This window comes from Mobula hypostoma, chromosome 5 (assembly GCF_963921235.1).
Source record: "Mobula hypostoma chromosome 5, sMobHyp1.1, whole genome shotgun sequence".
Taxonomy (NCBI): domain Eukaryota; kingdom Metazoa; phylum Chordata; class Chondrichthyes; order Myliobatiformes; family Myliobatidae; genus Mobula; species Mobula hypostoma.
The window spans coordinates 137,500,009-137,516,774 of NC_086101.1; the positions used below are offsets into that span (position 1 = coordinate 137,500,009).

Here is a 16,766-nt window from a genome sequence, read left to right on the forward strand (position 1 = left end):
TGTTTTAAAACTGTGTTAAAGATCAGTTGGTGTTAGATACATTCTCTGAGAATTGCTTTTCTGTGAATTGTATTTAAACCACTTAGATTTTTTTCCTTAAATGCAGCATTGATAAGAGTTTCTATATCTGTATGTATGCACAACAGCAAATACACTCAAAGCATTAGTTAAATATTGATGGGAGGTCTGAGCTTTTTAATGAAATCATCTGACCCAGCAACTGCCAGTAAGTTGTTTGATAATAAATCCCTTTGAGTTCTAATCATGTGCTTTGTATTAAAATGCTATTTTTCTACAGTTCATTAGGCGATAGCTTTACCTTTCTATTTTCTGTAACCTTGGGGATTTTGATAGGATGTGTGGAAGCAATAATTTTCCTTCACAGGTTACTTTCATTCTCAATAGGCTGAAATTATTAAGTTATTTACTCTTTCGCCCCCCCCCCCCAATAGATGTTGCCTGAACCTACCAAGTACTTCTTGCTTTACCCATATTTATTTTAAATTTCCAACACTTGCAGTTTTATGCTTTATTTTGTATGATCTGTTGTAAATGTATTAGAATCAGGTTTAATATCACTGGCATATTTCATAAGATCGGTGTCCTTGTGGCAGTAGTACAATGCAATACATAATAGAAAAAAAAGGAATTACAATAAGTATATAATAGTCAAATAAGTAGTGCAAAAATAAAGATAAAAAAGTAGTGAGGTAGTGTTCATGGGTTCAATGGGTCAATGGCCATTCGGAAATTGGATGGCAGAGGGGGAGAAGCTGTTTGTGAATCGTTGAGTGTGTGCCTTCAGACTTCAGTAGCTCCTTCCTGAAGGTAGCACTGAGAAACAGGGCATGTCCTGAGCGATGTGGGTCCTTAATGTTGGATGCTACCTTTTTCAGGCATCACTTCTTGAAGGTGTATATTGTATATACACCGGTAAACTGGAAACTTGCTATTAGTTTACAGTGTACACTATACTTCCATCTTCTGCGAATTACAGATATTGACCCTTTGATTAAATGCATTCAGAAATTTTGTTTAGTGAAGCTGCCGTACATTGAAACGTAAATGATCATTTTCAGGATTTTGCAGTTACACCTCCCTGCAGACTGACGTTTATGCCGCACATTCCTTGATCACCTTTTTGTCATTTAATCTCTCTTGCCTTCCCCCGCATGGGATCATTTGATCTTTTCAGCTTCTCTCTTTTTATGCAAGTTTAATGCTTGTTTTATGTCATTTTAACCATTCTTAGTTATGGTAAAAGATTGTCAGCCTTACAAATCTGCCTTCTCTACCCTCATACCACTGACCAGCTTAGGATTCCCTTTTTTTCTTATTTCAGAATTCCAACATCCAGAGGTTTTTGTGCTTATGTGTATTTCAGAATATGCTTGTGCACGTTATAAAGCACTGTGGCCATTTGATTTATCAAAGTTATCTTTTTATTGTTTAAAGCAGGAATTCCTAACCTTTTTTATGCCATGGACCAATACCGTTAAGAAAAGGATCCTTGAACCCGGGGTTGGAACCCCTGTTTTAAAGCAAGTCAAGTTTATTGTCATATGCTTGGTTGTGTTGGAAAAACCTGCTTGGAGCAGCACTGCTGGCATACAACATCAAATAAGCAGGGTTCACAAGAAAAAATATAAATTATTCAATGATTTTTTTTTCAAAAATATCAAAGCCCAATTTAGTGCAAAGCAATCATAGTGTTGCCCAACTGTATTGGTTAGGTTGGTGCTGGCTGGTTCAAGGTCTGACTAATTGAAGGGAAGTAGGTGTTCTTGAACCTAGTGGTGTAGGACTTAAGTCTTCCGTATTTCCTGTCCAGTGGTATCTGCAATAGCATGGTCACAGTGGTGAGGGTCTCTTGAGGCAGTCTTCCAGTGCATACGGCCAATGAAGGCGAGTCCACTACTCTGCAGCTGCTTGTGTTGCTATTTCCATGCCACACCATACGGTATACCATGGATTCCGGTTCATTAGGCCATCCATTAATTGGGTAAGGCACTAACTTGCACCAGCTGTTAAAGAACAAAAACCAATCAAGAAAATGGCCGGGATTCCCATTGTTTATTTGGGACAGAAGATTGTTACCGAACAGTTTCTAACCAGCGTCAGACATGTGCAGTTCTCTGGCTGTTAAATGCTACAGTGTGCTTAAAGCCAAAAATTTTAAAATAGTGTCAGTTGCGTGTGCTTGGGGTTAAAAGCAACAATTTTTGTCAAAAATACAGGTAGTAAAACAATTCAGAGTTGTTTTGCTCACTGTGGTTTCAAGCATTCCACTTGGAAATGGCTGGAAGTAAATGATTTCACTACTTCAACAAGTTAGGTACTACAAAGAATTTGAAGAGATCAACAATCATCATTGAATGTTACAATGAAAATGATGGTTTGGAGGATGCAATCATTGAAAATTGTATGAAGGCATGTTAAAGTTGATTCTGAATAAAACTCGGGAGACCATTCTCTTATAGTTACCACAGTTTATTGTACACCCTCCCGCAGGAGTTTGAGACCCAGTTGTCGAAGGGAAGGCACGTAAGTACTGCCACCATCTGAGAAGTGGGCCCACTCTCTCTGGTTACAGCAATATATTTATACATAGTAAGTCCCATACATTACTGTTGCAAGATGTCATTAGAACTGGTGTGCCCACCAAGTCTGTTGATGCAAAACGTAGTTACAGGTAAGAGAGTCTGCTAAATCAAGATTTAATTACAGATGGATGTGCTGTCCAGTTCTTATCAGTTATTCCCTTTGCTAGGCCCTGACTTAATTACAGATGGATATTTATTCCTGTCCTTATTGGTGAGTCCTCTTCCTCCCTGACTCAAACAAGGGTACAATGTACAATTTATCAAATTCTGAATGTCTCTGCAAATTAAGAGAGAACTAGTATAAGCTGGCTTCTTTCAGCTAACTGCTGAAAACAGAGTTTACTTCAGTCCCAATTATTCTTTTAGCCAGAGGTTACATAGGTTCAAAATGATTTTATTTGTATATCCTCAATTCCTCAGGCAGTCCATTATCTGCACTAGGTGTCTGTGCTGATTTTACATAGAAACATAGAAAACCTACAGCGGAGGAATTCCGGGTCATCAAGGGAATGGCGGCGTAAGGAAAAGGTCTCTCGACAAAAAAGAAGGTAAACTGCCCCAAAATCGAATTTAGACAAATACTTAATATTGCATAACTAAATTAATAAAAGGGGCAAGGATGATGTCTAAGAACAAGAATAAAATTCCGCTTCGAAGACTGATAAACATAAAGAGATGCAGCAAGGCGAAGGGCCTAGCTCTCCCACGGCAAGCCAGGACGGAGATAATGAGGGGGAATCGGTGACTCTGTCTTTGATTCTCGGAGAGATTCGCGAGTTCCGACAAGATAACAGCAAACAGCTGGAAGATATTAAAGGAGAAATAGTAAAAACTAACTCGCGGATAGATGAAGCCGAAGCGAGGATTGTTGGAATTGAAGAGAAGCTACAAAATGCCGAGGAAGTGATAGCAGAAATGCTGGAGCTACAAGACCAACTCCAGTGGAAACTAATAGATCAAGAAGGCCGCTCGAGAAGGGAAAATGTGAGGATCTACGGAGTTCCCGAAGGAACCGAAGGTAAACCCGGATTGATGATTCCCTTCGTGGAGAAGCTGCTTAGAGAGAACCTTGATATACCGGCCGCAAAAGACCTACAGATAGAAAGGGCTCACCGTGCGTTGGCACCACAGCCTCCGGCAGGCACCCAGCTCAGATCGATTCTGATCAGATTTCTCAGTTACAGAACGAAGGAAGAGGTGCTTAAAAGAGCATGGCAAAAGAAAGGTTTCATGTGGAACAACTGCAAAATCAGTTTAGACCACGACTACGCACCGGGGATTCTTGCCAGACGGAAGGAATATACGGAAACACGGAGAGTCCTGAAGGAAAACAACATCAGATTCCAGACCCTGTATCCAGCTCAGCTGAGAGTCTTTTACGACGAAGGGACAAAAACTTACGCTACGGTGGAGGAGGCAACGTCGGACCTGGCGGACCGGGGACTACCTATTAAAGTTATCACCCAACCGGAGTCGCTACTGGAGAGGATTCGGCAGAAGTCGTGGCAGTTAGTGGGGCGAGGACGCTCCACTCGAACCAGAGTGTCAAACTACAAGGAAAAGCTGCAAATATTCAGACGCGAATGTACAGAGAATACAGATTAATTAAGAGAAATGACTGAAAAGAGTAAATCGGACTTAAAAGTAAAATGAAAACTGGTAACTGAAAATAATCTAGGCGGAATAACTTGAATGATAGCAATATGATCGAGACATAAATAGGAGAAAATTCTCTATGATTATTCAAACTGCTGAGGGCCCTCTAACACAGGGTGAAGATAGAGGTTATCCCTCTGAACTGAGGCGGGTCGGTGCTCAGGCCTCACTGTGGGAAGTCGGGGAAAATTTTCAAATGTTATACGTTCAGAAATGTCTAGGGTGTGGTTATATGTCTTGGTTTACTGTTGAGAAGGGATTGCTCACTGTTTGGTTAGAAAAGGAGAGTGCTTTTTTTCTACTAGAGAAAAATGCAAACTGAATTGGTAAAAATAATTTCCTATAATGTTAATGGGGTTTTGAATCCAATTAAAAGAAATAAGATTATGTCTAAATTGAAAAAAGAGAGGGCACAAATAGCTTTCCTCCAGGAAACACATATGAGCCAATCTGAACATGGAAAATTAAAAAGAATGGGCTTTAAGCATGTATTTTATTTATCATATAAATTGAGTCACAAAAGAGGGGTAGCTACTTTAATATCAAGTACTCTTAATTATGAACATATTTCAGAGACTAGAGACAAAGAAGGACGGTTTGTAAAAATCACAGGAAGAATAGAAGGTACAGAAATAACATTGCTGAATGTTTATGCTCCTCCAGGTAGTGAATGGTCATTTTATAGACACATTTTTGACCTAATGGTCAGTTCTCGAGGGGTAGTAATTTGTGGAGGGGATTTTAATATTAGATTAAATCCTATATTAGATTCTTCAAGAATAGTTACTCAGAATAAACCTCTGACTCGGAAAGTAAATTCATTAATGGAGGAGTTGGGAATTATAGATGTCTGGAGGGAATTACACCCTACTAGTAAAGATTATACATATTACTCTTTCCCTCATTCAGCCTATTCAAGGATAGACTATTTCTTTATCTTTAATACAGATAGACTCAGGATAAAAAACTGTAATATTGCAACAATTGATCTGTCGGATCATAGCCCAGTCTCTATGTCTCTAATCCTGGAAAGGAAAATGAGGAAAACACTATGGAGGCTAAACTCACATATACTTAATAACCCAAAAGTAATGGAGAGATTAAGGGGAGAAATCAAAGAATATCTAGACCTTAATGACACGGGAGAAACATCACCAGTGATTTTATGGGATACATTGAAAGCTGTACTGAGAGGGAAAATTATTTCCATTACTACTCACATGAAAAAAATCAATGCACAAAAATTAGCAGACCTTCAAGGAAAATTAAAACAACTTCAAGTTAGAGATAGCAACAAAAGTAATTCAAATCGAAAACAGGAAATTAGGAAATTGCAAAGTGAAATTGATGATATTTATACGTTGGAAACTCAAAGAAATTTTCTTTACCTGAGACAAAAGAATTATGAAGTAGGAGGTAAATCAGCTAGATTATTAGCATATAAATTACGAAAACAACAAGCAGACAATACAATTCATAAAATAAAGAATCCAAAGACAAAGCTTGTGGAGAGTACAATAGGGAAAATTCAAGAGAGTTTTGAAACGTATTATCGAGAGCTGTACTCCCAACCCCGGGCCCCCAATGAGCCCTATATAGACAGTGTATTGAATTTTTTAGATCTACCTAAACTTACAGATTTACAAAATGAAAGTTTATTAGAACCAGTAACTGTCAAAGAACTGAACGTGGCCATCTCTAGGTTAAAGGCTGGAAAGTCCCCGGGTTCTGATGGGTTTACCTCAGAGTGGTACAAGTCCCTGAAGACACATAGCCCCATTACTACTTAACACCTTTAATTGGATCTTGCAGAGAGGAGAAACTCCACCTTCCTGGAGAGAAGCGATTATTTCAGTTATTCCTAAAGAGGGTAAAGATAAACTAGAATGTGGCAATTATCGGCCAATTAGTGTTCTTAATTTAGATTACAAACTATTTACATCTATATTAGCGCGCAGATTGGAAAAGCTTTTACCTGGCCTAATCCATTTAGACCAGACTGGATTTATTCAACAAAGACAAACACAGGACAACATAAGGAGAACTCTGCACATATTAGAACAGGTTAATAAGAACGAGACAGAGACAATGGTAGTAGGATTGGACGCTGAGAAAGCTTTTGATTCGGTTAGTTGGGCATTCCTATACAGAGTGTTAGGAAGATTCGGCTTTCAAGAAAGGTTTATTAAAGTAATTCAGACTCTGTATGACAGCCCAACAGCCCGAATTAAGATAAATGGGGACCTCTCTGACTCCTTCATTTTAGAGAGAGGCACTAGACAGGGATGCCCAATTTCTCCTCTCCTTTTTGCGCTATATATTGAACCACTTGCCCAACTAATAAGACAGAGCGAAATCGTAAAAGGTATCAAGGTGGCAGGGATTGAACAGAAAGTGGCGTTATTCGCAGATGATGTTTTGGTTTATCTGAGTGAACCAGAAAAATCATTTATAGGATTGTTTACACTGTTGGATGACTTTGGGAAAATATCAGGTTATAAAATAAATGTAAAGAAAACGCATGTTATGTCCCTAAATTATACACCATCCAAAAAATTGCAGGATACATACGATCTTAAGTGGGAAGCTAAATCATTAAAATATTTAGGAATAACCCTGCCGAAGAATCTTTCAACACTGTCACAGGTAAATTATGGGCCATTAATCTCAGAGATAAAAGCAGATATGCATAGATGGAATCTTATCCCCTTTTTAAGTTTAAATTCAAGGATAAATACTATAAAAATGAATATTCTTCCTCGGTTATTATATCTTTTCCGTACTTTACCAGTGGAGGTGGATGATAATCAATTCAGGGAATGGGACAAATGGATTTCCCGCTTCATTTGGCAAGGAAGGAAACCTAGAATTCGATATAACACCTTACAGTTAGGGAAGGAAAGAGGAGGTATGGTTCTTCCTTGCCTGAGAAATTATTTTTATGCCTCACAGATAACCCCTCTGTTATATTGGTGTAATAGGGAATATAAGGCTAGATGGAAGGAAATAAAATTTGGATTAGTTGACAGTTTTCCTCTTCAGGCCTCAATAGCTGACAAAGGATTGATGGCCCAGTTGGAAAAATTTAATAATGCTTGGATAAATCTTACATTAAAAGTATGGCAGAAGGCGGTTAATTCATGTGGAATTAATAACATGCTAAAACTCTTTAGATGGTGTGCATATGATACCAAATTCCTTCCCAACAGAGGAGATAACAGATTTGAGCTATGGATAAAGAAAGGTCTTACAACCTACCTCTCATTTATAGATAAAAGAGTATTACAAAGTTTCCAAATCCTGCAGGACAAACATGGCCTAGAACATAATGACTTTTTTAGGTACCTTCAAATACGAAACTATGTTAACCAGAGTTGTAGATATACAGACCTATCAACAGTAGAATTAGAATTTTTCAAGGTTCTGAATTCGGCTTGCAGTTCAATACCTAGTAAATCAGTTTCTCGCCTATATAATGCACTCTCCCATGCTAAAAATATAAATACACTGTATATTAAAGAGAAGTGGGAGAAAGAAGCGGGGTTGGTACTTTCAGAGGAGGCTTGGGGGAAAATCTGCAGCTTTCAATGGTCCTCGACTAATTCTTTGACTTGGAGAGAACATTGTTGGAAAAACATTATAAGATACTTCAAGACCCCATAGCAGGAAAAATATAAAGATACAAATGTGACGTGTTGGAGAAGGTGCGGCTCTAAGGAGGCAAATCATTTTCATATTTTCTGGGATTGCCCTAAATTAAGTCTATTTTGGGAAGGTATTCATAGAACATTAGTTAAGGTACTTAGGTCCCAGATACCTCTGAACTTTGAGACGCTCTATTTGGGGCATGTATTGTTCCTTGAACAGAAGGAAGATATAAAGTTGCTGCAGGCCCTCTTAGCGGCAAGTAAGAAATCAATCACTAGAAAATGGCTAAATCCAATACCACCTACATTAGAAGATTGGTACGAAATTATCTTGGAAATATTTAAAATGGAAAAGTTGACCTACTCCCTGAGAACTCAAAAAGAAACATTTTATCAAATCTGGAATAAATGGATTGAATATATAACCCCAATGCGAGCAGACTTTAGGTAACTCTCCTAATGATTTATATTGCTCTTCTCATCAACACAGTAATATTGCTAACGTAAGCACCCCTAGTCTAAATGTTTGTTGTTTCTTTTGGAAAATAGAGAATTAACACAAGTAAAGGGAAAGATTTGGGAAAGGGATAAAAAAAAATGAAAAAATTAAGTAAATAACTACATAGGGATTGGATAATTATGTCTGCGGGCAGGAACAAGCACAAACAAATTGGGATATAAACACCTACAATGGTTGGTATATAGGCTTGTATGCAACATTTTGGACCAGTGGAAATGGTCCAGAAGGGTTGTATGGAAACTATTATTACCATTTTTCTTAACAACTAATTTCATTACTTAGCCTAATAGGTTAGATTTACCACAGTACATAATTATCTATTTAAATGTTTATTTTGCTTTTATATCATCTCAATGTGTACTTAAGAATGTATAAATAATTGTAGTTTTATACATATAAAAAAATGGAAAAGGTTATATGTGTGAAAAAAGTACATAATTGTGAACTCCTTATCCAAATAAAAATAAAATTAAAAAAAAAGAAAACCTACAGCAAAATACAGGCCCTTCGGCCCACAAAGTTGTGCCGAACATGTCCCTACCTTAGAAATTACTAGGGTTACCCATAGCCCTCTATTTTTCTAAGCTCCATGTACCTATCCAAAAGTCTCTTAAAAGACCCTATCGAATGCACCTCCACCACCATTGCCAGCAGCCCATTCCAAGCACTCACCACTCTCTGAGTAAAAACTTTACCCCTGACATCTCCTCTGTACCTGCTCCCAAGCACCTTAAACCTGTGCCATTTCAGCCCTGGGAAAAAGCCTCTGACTATCCACATGACCAATGCCTCTCATCGTCTTACACACCTCTATCAGGTCACCTTTCATCCTCCATCGCTCGAAGGAGAAAAGGCCAAGTTCACTCAACCTGTTTTCATAAGGCATGCCCCCCAATCCAGGCATCATCCTTGTAAATCTCCTCTGCACCCTTTCTATGGTTTCCACATCCTTCCTGTAGTGAGGCAACCAGAACTGAGCACAGTACTCCAAGTGGGGTCTGACCAGGGTCCTATATAGCTGCAACATTACCTCTCGGCTCCTAAACTCAATCCCACGATTGATCAAGGCCAATACACCGTATGCCTTCTTCACCACAAAGACAACCTGTACAGCTGCTTTGAGCGTCCTATGGACTTGGACCCCAAGATCCCTCTGATCCTCCACACTGCCAAGAGTCTTACCATTAATACTATATTCTGCCATCATATTTGACCTACCATAATGAACCACTTCACACTTATCTGGGTTGAACTCCATCTGCCACTTCTCTGCCCAGTTTTGCATCCTATCAATGCCGCTGTAACCTCTGACAGTCCTCCGCACTATCCACAACACCCCCAACCTTTCTGTCATCAGCAGACTTACTAACCCATCCCTCCACTTCCTCATCCAAGTCATTTATAAAAATCATGAAGAGTAAGGGGTCTCAGAACAGATCCCTGAGGCACACCACTGGTCACCGACCTCCATGCAGAATATGACCCATCTACGACCACTCTTTGCCTTCTGTGGGCAAGCCAGTTCTGGATCCACAAGCAATGTCCCCTTGGATCCCATGCCTCCTTACTTTCTCAATAAGCCTTGCATGGGGTAGCTTATCAAATGCCTTGCTGAAATCCATATACACTACATCTACGGCTCTACCTTCATCAATGTGTTTAGTCACATCCTCAAAAAATTCAATCAGGCTCGTAAGGCACGACCTGCCCTTGACAAAGCTATGCTGACTATTCCTAATCATATTATACCTCTCCAAATGTTCATTAATCCTGCCTCTCAGGATCTTTTCCATCAATTTAGTAACCACTGAAGTAAGACTCACTGGTCTATAATTTCCTGGGCTATCTCTACTCCCTTTCTTGAATAAGGGAACAACATCCGCAACCCTCCAATGCTCCAGAACCTCTCCCGTCCCCATCGATGATGCAAAGATCATCGCCAGAGGCTCAGCAATCTCCTCCCTTGCCTCCCACAGTAGCCTGGGGTAGATTTCATCCGGTCCCGGCGACTTATCCAACTTGATGTTTTCCAAAACCTCCAGCACATCCTCTCTCTTAATATCTACATGCTCAAGCTTTTCAGTCCACTGTAAGTCATCACTACAATCACCAAGATCCTTTTCCACAGTGAATACTGAAGTATTTATTAAGTACCTCTGCTATTTCCTCCGGTTCCATATACACTTTCCTACTGTCACACTTAATAGGTTCTAGTCTTTCACATCTTCTTGCTGTCCACATACTTGTAGAATGCCTTGTGTTTTCCTTAATCCTGCCCGCCAAGGCCTCCTCATGGCCCCTTCTGGCTCTCCTAATTTCCTTCTTAAACTGCTTCCTGTTAGCCTTATAATCTTCTAGATCTCTAACATTACCTAGCTCTGAACCTTTTGTAAGCTTTTCTTCTTGACTAGATTTACTACAGCCTTTGTATACTACGGTTCCTTTATACTTTATTGTCGCCAAACAATTGGTACTAGAACATACAATCATCACAGCAATATTTGATTCTGCACTTCACACTCCCTGGATTACAAATATTAAATATAAAAAATACTAAAAACAGTTAAAATTAGTAAATATTAAACATTTAATTTATAAATCATAAATAAAAAATAGGAAAAGTTGGAGGTAAGATAGTGCAAAAAAAAAACCGAGAGGTAGGTCCGGATATTTGGAGGGTACGGCCCAGATCCGGGTCAGGATCCGTTCAGCAGTCTTATCACAGTTGGAAAGAAGCTGTTGCCAAATCTAGCGGTACGAGTCTTCAAGCTCCTGAATCTTCTCCCGGAGGGAAGAGGGACGAAGTCTGTTGGCTGGGTGCGTCGCGCCCTTGATTAGCCTGGCAGCACTGCTCCGACAGCGTGCGGTGTAAAATGAGTCCACAGATGGAAGATTGGTTTGTGTGATGTCCTGCGCCGTGTTCATGATCTGTAGCTTCTTCCGGTCTTGGACAGGACAACTTCAATACCAGGTTGTGATGCACCCTAGAAGAATGCTTTCTACGGTGCATCTATAAAAATTAGTGAGGGTTTTAGGGGATAGGCCAAATTTCTTTAGTTTTCCCAGGAAGTAAAGGCACTGGTGGGCCTTCTTGGCAGTGAACTCTGCTTGGTTGGACCAAGTCAGGTCATTTGTGATTTTGACCCTGAGGAACATAAAGCTCTTGATCTGTTCCACTTGCACACCACCAATGTAAGTTGGGTCGTGCGGTCCACTACTCCTTCTGAAGTCAACAACCAATTCCTTCGTCTTGCTGATGTTGAGGGATAGGTTATTGTCTTCACAGCATGCCACCAGGTTCTTAATTTCCTCTCTGTACTCAAACTCAACATTACCCAAGATACGGCCTCCTGTACCCTACCATAACTTCCCTGTCTCACTGGAACATACCTATGCAGAACTCCACACAAATATCCCCTGAACATTTGCCACATTTCTTCCGTGCCTTTCCCTGAGAACATCTGTACTCAATTTAAGCTTCCATTCCTGCCTGATAGCCTCATAATTCTTACTCCAATTTGACACTTGTCTAACTTGTCTGTTGCTATCCCTCTCCAATGCTGTTGTATAGAATTATGATCATTATCTCCAAAATGCTCTCACACTGATCTGACACCTGAGCGGGTCCATTTCCCAGTACCAAATCAAGTACAGTCTCTCCTGTTGTAGGCTTATCTACATACTGTGTCAAGAATCCTTCCTGAACATGATAAAGTTTAAGGGAATGGGGGATTCTCAGATCCCTGTAAACAATGGATTAAGTACTGACTATGTCTGTGACTGCAGTGTGTTTGAATAATGTCTCACAGCTGCCTTCTTTGGAGCAAGATAATTAAAGTTCACCCAGATCTACATAGATGTCTCTGGGCTTTTCACACCTTTTGATTTTGACAAAAAGCAGTACCTGATGGAAATTAGACAGAACATTCTTTTCTTAATTAAAGCACAAATTTGACGGATGTTCTTACCTTTGTCATTAAGTTGTGGCTCCAGCAAACCAGGTAGGACATTCCTTTCTTTAATTAACATGGCTGGAGTGTCTAACAAATTGATTGTACTTTTGTATCAATAGTCCATTGACTTGGCCGGAATGGTTATCAAACTGATTGTACTTTTGTATCGGTGGCCTTATAACTTCTGACAATTCTGACATCAGGCAGTGAACTTGCAGAACCGCTGGGGAGATGAGAAAGGGTCTCTCCCTGATGTCGGGTCCAAGTTCACTCGCCGGCTGAGCTCGAAGAAATAAATGGGTGAAAAGATAAATAACGATCTTTTTGTGCTGTCGTTATTTGATCCAGTAAAGTTGTGTTTACAAACACACCTAACAAACTCCACCTCATCTAAACCTCTCGTTCTAGGGAGATGCCAATCAATATTTGGGAAATTAAAATCTCCCACCACAACAACTCTTATTATTACAGCTTTCCAGGATCTGTTTCCCTATCTGCTGCTCGATATCCCTGTTACTATTGGGCGGCCTATAAAAAACACCTAGTAGAGTTATTGACCCCTTCCTGTTCCTAACCTCCACCCACAGAGACTCTGCAGACAATCCCTCCATAGTGTCCACCTTTTCTGCAGCTGTGACATTATCTCTGATCAACAGAACCACCCCTCCACCTCTTTTGCCTCCCTCCCTGTCCTTTCTGAAAAATTTAAAACCCGGCACTTGAAGTAACCATTCCTGTCCCTGAGCCATCCAAGTCTCTGTAATGGCCACCACATCATAGTACTAATCCACGCTCTAAGCTCATCTGATTTGTTCACAATACTTCTTGCAATCAAACAGACACATCTCAAACAGTCGATCTGAGTGCGTCCCTTCTCAAGCACCTGCCTATCCTCCCTCACGCACCATCTCCAAGCTTTCTCTATTTGTGAGCCAGCTGCCTCTTCTCCAGTCTCTTCAGTTCGGTTCCCACCCCCAACAATTCTAGTTTAAACTCTTCCCCAGTAGCCTTTGCAAACCTCCCTGCCAGGATATTAGTCCCCCTGGGATTCAAGTGCAACCCGTCCTTTCTGTACAGGCCTCACCTCCCCTAGAAGAGGTCCCAATGATCCAGAAATCTCTATCCCTGCCCCCTGCTCCAATCCCTCAGCCACGCATATATCCTCCACCTTATTCTATTCCTGTACTCACTGTCACGTGGCACAGGCAGTAATCCCGAGATTACTACCTTTACATATAGAACATAGAAAAGTACAGCACAGTACAGGCCCTTTGGCCCACAGTGTTGTGCCGACCCTCAGACCCTGCCTCCCATATAAGCCCCAACCTTAAATTCCTCCATATACCTGTCCAGTAGTCTCTTAAACTTCACTGCCTCCACCACTGACTCAGGAAGTGCATTCCACGCACCAACCACTCTCTGAGTAAAAAAACCTTCCTCTAATATCCCCCTTGAACTTCCCACCCCTTACCTTAAAGCCATGTCCTCTTGTATTGAGCAGTGGTGCCCTGGGGAAGAGCTGCTGGCTATCCACTTTATCTATTCCTCTTAATTATCTTGTACACCTCTATCATGTCTCCTCTCATCCTCCTCTCCAAAGAGTAAAGCCCTAGCTCCCTTAATCTCTGATCATAATGCATACTCTCTAAACCAGGCAGCATCCTGGTAAATCTCCTCTGTACCCTTTCCAATGCTTCCACATCCTTCCTATAGTGAGGCGACCAGAACTGGACACAGTACTCCCAAGTGTGGCCCAACCAGAGTTTTATAGAGCTGCATCATTACATCGCGGCTCTTAAACTCTATCCCTCGACTTATGAAAGCTAACACCCCATAAGCTTTCTTAACTACCCTATCCACCTGTGAGGCAACTTTCAGGGATCTGTGGACATGTACCCCCAGATCCCTCTGCTCCTCCACACTACCAAGTACCCTGCCATTTACTTTGTACTCTGCTTTGGAGTTTGTCCTTCCAAAGTGTACCACCTCACACTTCTCCGGGCTGAACTCCATCTGCCACTTCTCAGCCCACTTCTGCATGCTATCAATGTCTCTCTGCAATCTTCGACAATCCTCTACACTATCTACAACACCACCAACCTTTGTGTCATCTGCAAACTTGCCCACACACCCTTCTACCCCCACATCCAGGTCGTTAATAAAAATTACGAAAAGTAGAGGTCCAAGAACAGATCCTTGTGGGACACCACTAGTCGCAATCTTCCAATCTGAATGTACTCCCTCCACCACGACCCTCTGCCTTCTGCGGGCAAGCCAGTTCTGAATCCACCTGGCCAGACTTCCCTGGATCCCATGCCTTCTGACTTTCTGAATAAGCCTACCGTGTGGAACCTTGTCAAATGCCTTACTAAAATCCATATAGATCACATCCACTACACTACCCTCATCTATATGCCTGGTCACCTCCTCAAAGAACTCTATCAGGCTTGTTACACACGATCTGCCCTTCACAAAGCCATGCTGACTGTCCCTGATCAGACCATGATTCTCTAAATGCCCATAGGTCCTATCTCTAAGAATCTTTTCCAACAGCTTTCCCACCACAGACGTAAGGCTCACTGGTCTATAATTACCCGGACTATCCCTACTACCTTTTTTGAACAAGGGGACAACATTCGCCTCCCTCCAATCCTCCGGTACCATTCCTGTGGACAACAAGGACATTAAAGATCCTAGCCAGAGGCTCAACAATCGCTTCCCTTGCCTCGTGGAGCAGCCTGGGGAATATTCCGACAGGTCCCGGGGCCTTATCCATCCTAATGTATTTTAACAACTCCAACACCTCCTCTCCCTTAATATCAACATGCACAAGAACATCAACCTCACTCATATTGTCCTCACCATCATTAAATTCCCTCTCATTGGTGAATACCTCTCATGCCCCCTTCTTGCTCTTCGCAGCCCCTTCTTAAGCTCCTTTCTTGCTTCCCTATATTCCTCAATAGACCCATCTGATCCCTGCTTCCTAAACCTCATGTATGCTGCCTTCTTCCACCTGACTAGATTTTCCACCTCACTTGTCACCCATGGTTCCCTCACCCTACCATTCTTTTTCTTCCTCACCGGGACAAATTTAACCCTAACATCCTGCAAGAGATCTCTAAACATCGACCACATGTCCATAGTACATTTCCCTGCAAAAACATCATCCCAATTCACACCCGCAAGTTATAGCCTCATAATTTGCCCTTCCCCAGTTAAAAATTTTCCTGTCCTCTCTGATTCTGTCCTTTTCCATGATGATGCTAAAGGCCAGGGACAGTGGTCACTGTCCCCCAGATGCTCACCCACTGAGAGATCTGTGACTTGACCCGGTTATTACCTAGTACTAGATCTAGTACGGCATTCCCCCTAGTCGGCCTGTCCACATACTGTGACAGGAATCCGTCCTGGACACACTTAACAAACTCTGCCCCATCTAAACCCTTGGAACTAATCAGGTGCCAATCAATTATTAGGGAAGTTAAAGTCACCCATGATAACAACCCTTTTATTTTTGCACCTTTCCAAAATCTGCCTCCCAATCTGCTCCTCTGTATCTCTGCTGCTACCAGAGGGCCTATAGAATACCCCCAATAGAGTAACTGCTCCCTTCCTGTTCCTGACTTCCACCCATACTGACTCAAAAGAGGATCCTGCTACATTACCCACCCTGTCTGTAGCTGTAATAGTATCCCTGACCAGTAATGCCACCCCTCCTCCCCTTTTTCCACCCTCCCTATCCCTTTTAAAGCACTGAAATCCAGGAATATCAAGAATCCATTCCTGCCCTGGTGCCAGCCAAGTCTCTGTAATGGCCACAACATCATAATTCCATGTATGTATCCAAGCTCTCAGTTCATCACCTTTGTTCCTGATGCTTCTTGCATTGAGGTACACACATTTCAGCCCTTCTACCTTACTGTCTTTACACTGTTCATTCTGCTTCTCTTTCCTCAAAGCCTCTCTATATGTTAGATCTGGCTTTACTCCATGCACTTCTTTCACTGCTCTATCGCTCTGGGTCCCATCCCCCTTTGCAAATTAGTTTAAACTCTCCCAAACCATGCCAGCGAACCTACCTACAAGGATATTGCTCCCCCTCGAGTTCAGGTGCAACCCATCCAATCTGTACAGGTCCCACCTTCCCCAGAAGAGATCCCAATGATCCAAAAATCTAAAACCCTGCTCCCTGCACCAACTCCTCAGCCACGCATTCAACTGCCATCTCCTCCAATTCTTGCCAACACTGTCACATAGCACTGGCAGCAATCCTGAGAATGCCACCCTTGAGGTCCTGTTCTTCAGCCTTCTGCCTAGTTTCTGAAACTCACACTTCAGGACCTCATCCCTCTTCCTGCCTATGTCATTGGCCCCAACATGTATC

At 41.4% G+C, this 16,766-nt stretch overlaps 1 protein-coding gene across 1 annotated transcript in view; it reads left to right on the forward strand.

The window, feature by feature from the left end:
• LOC134347016 (thioredoxin-like) overlaps positions 1 to 16,766 on the forward strand; it is a 34,036-nt gene that overhangs the window by 10,425 nt on the left and 6,845 nt on the right. The gene's annotated exons all lie outside the window — the stretch shown is intronic.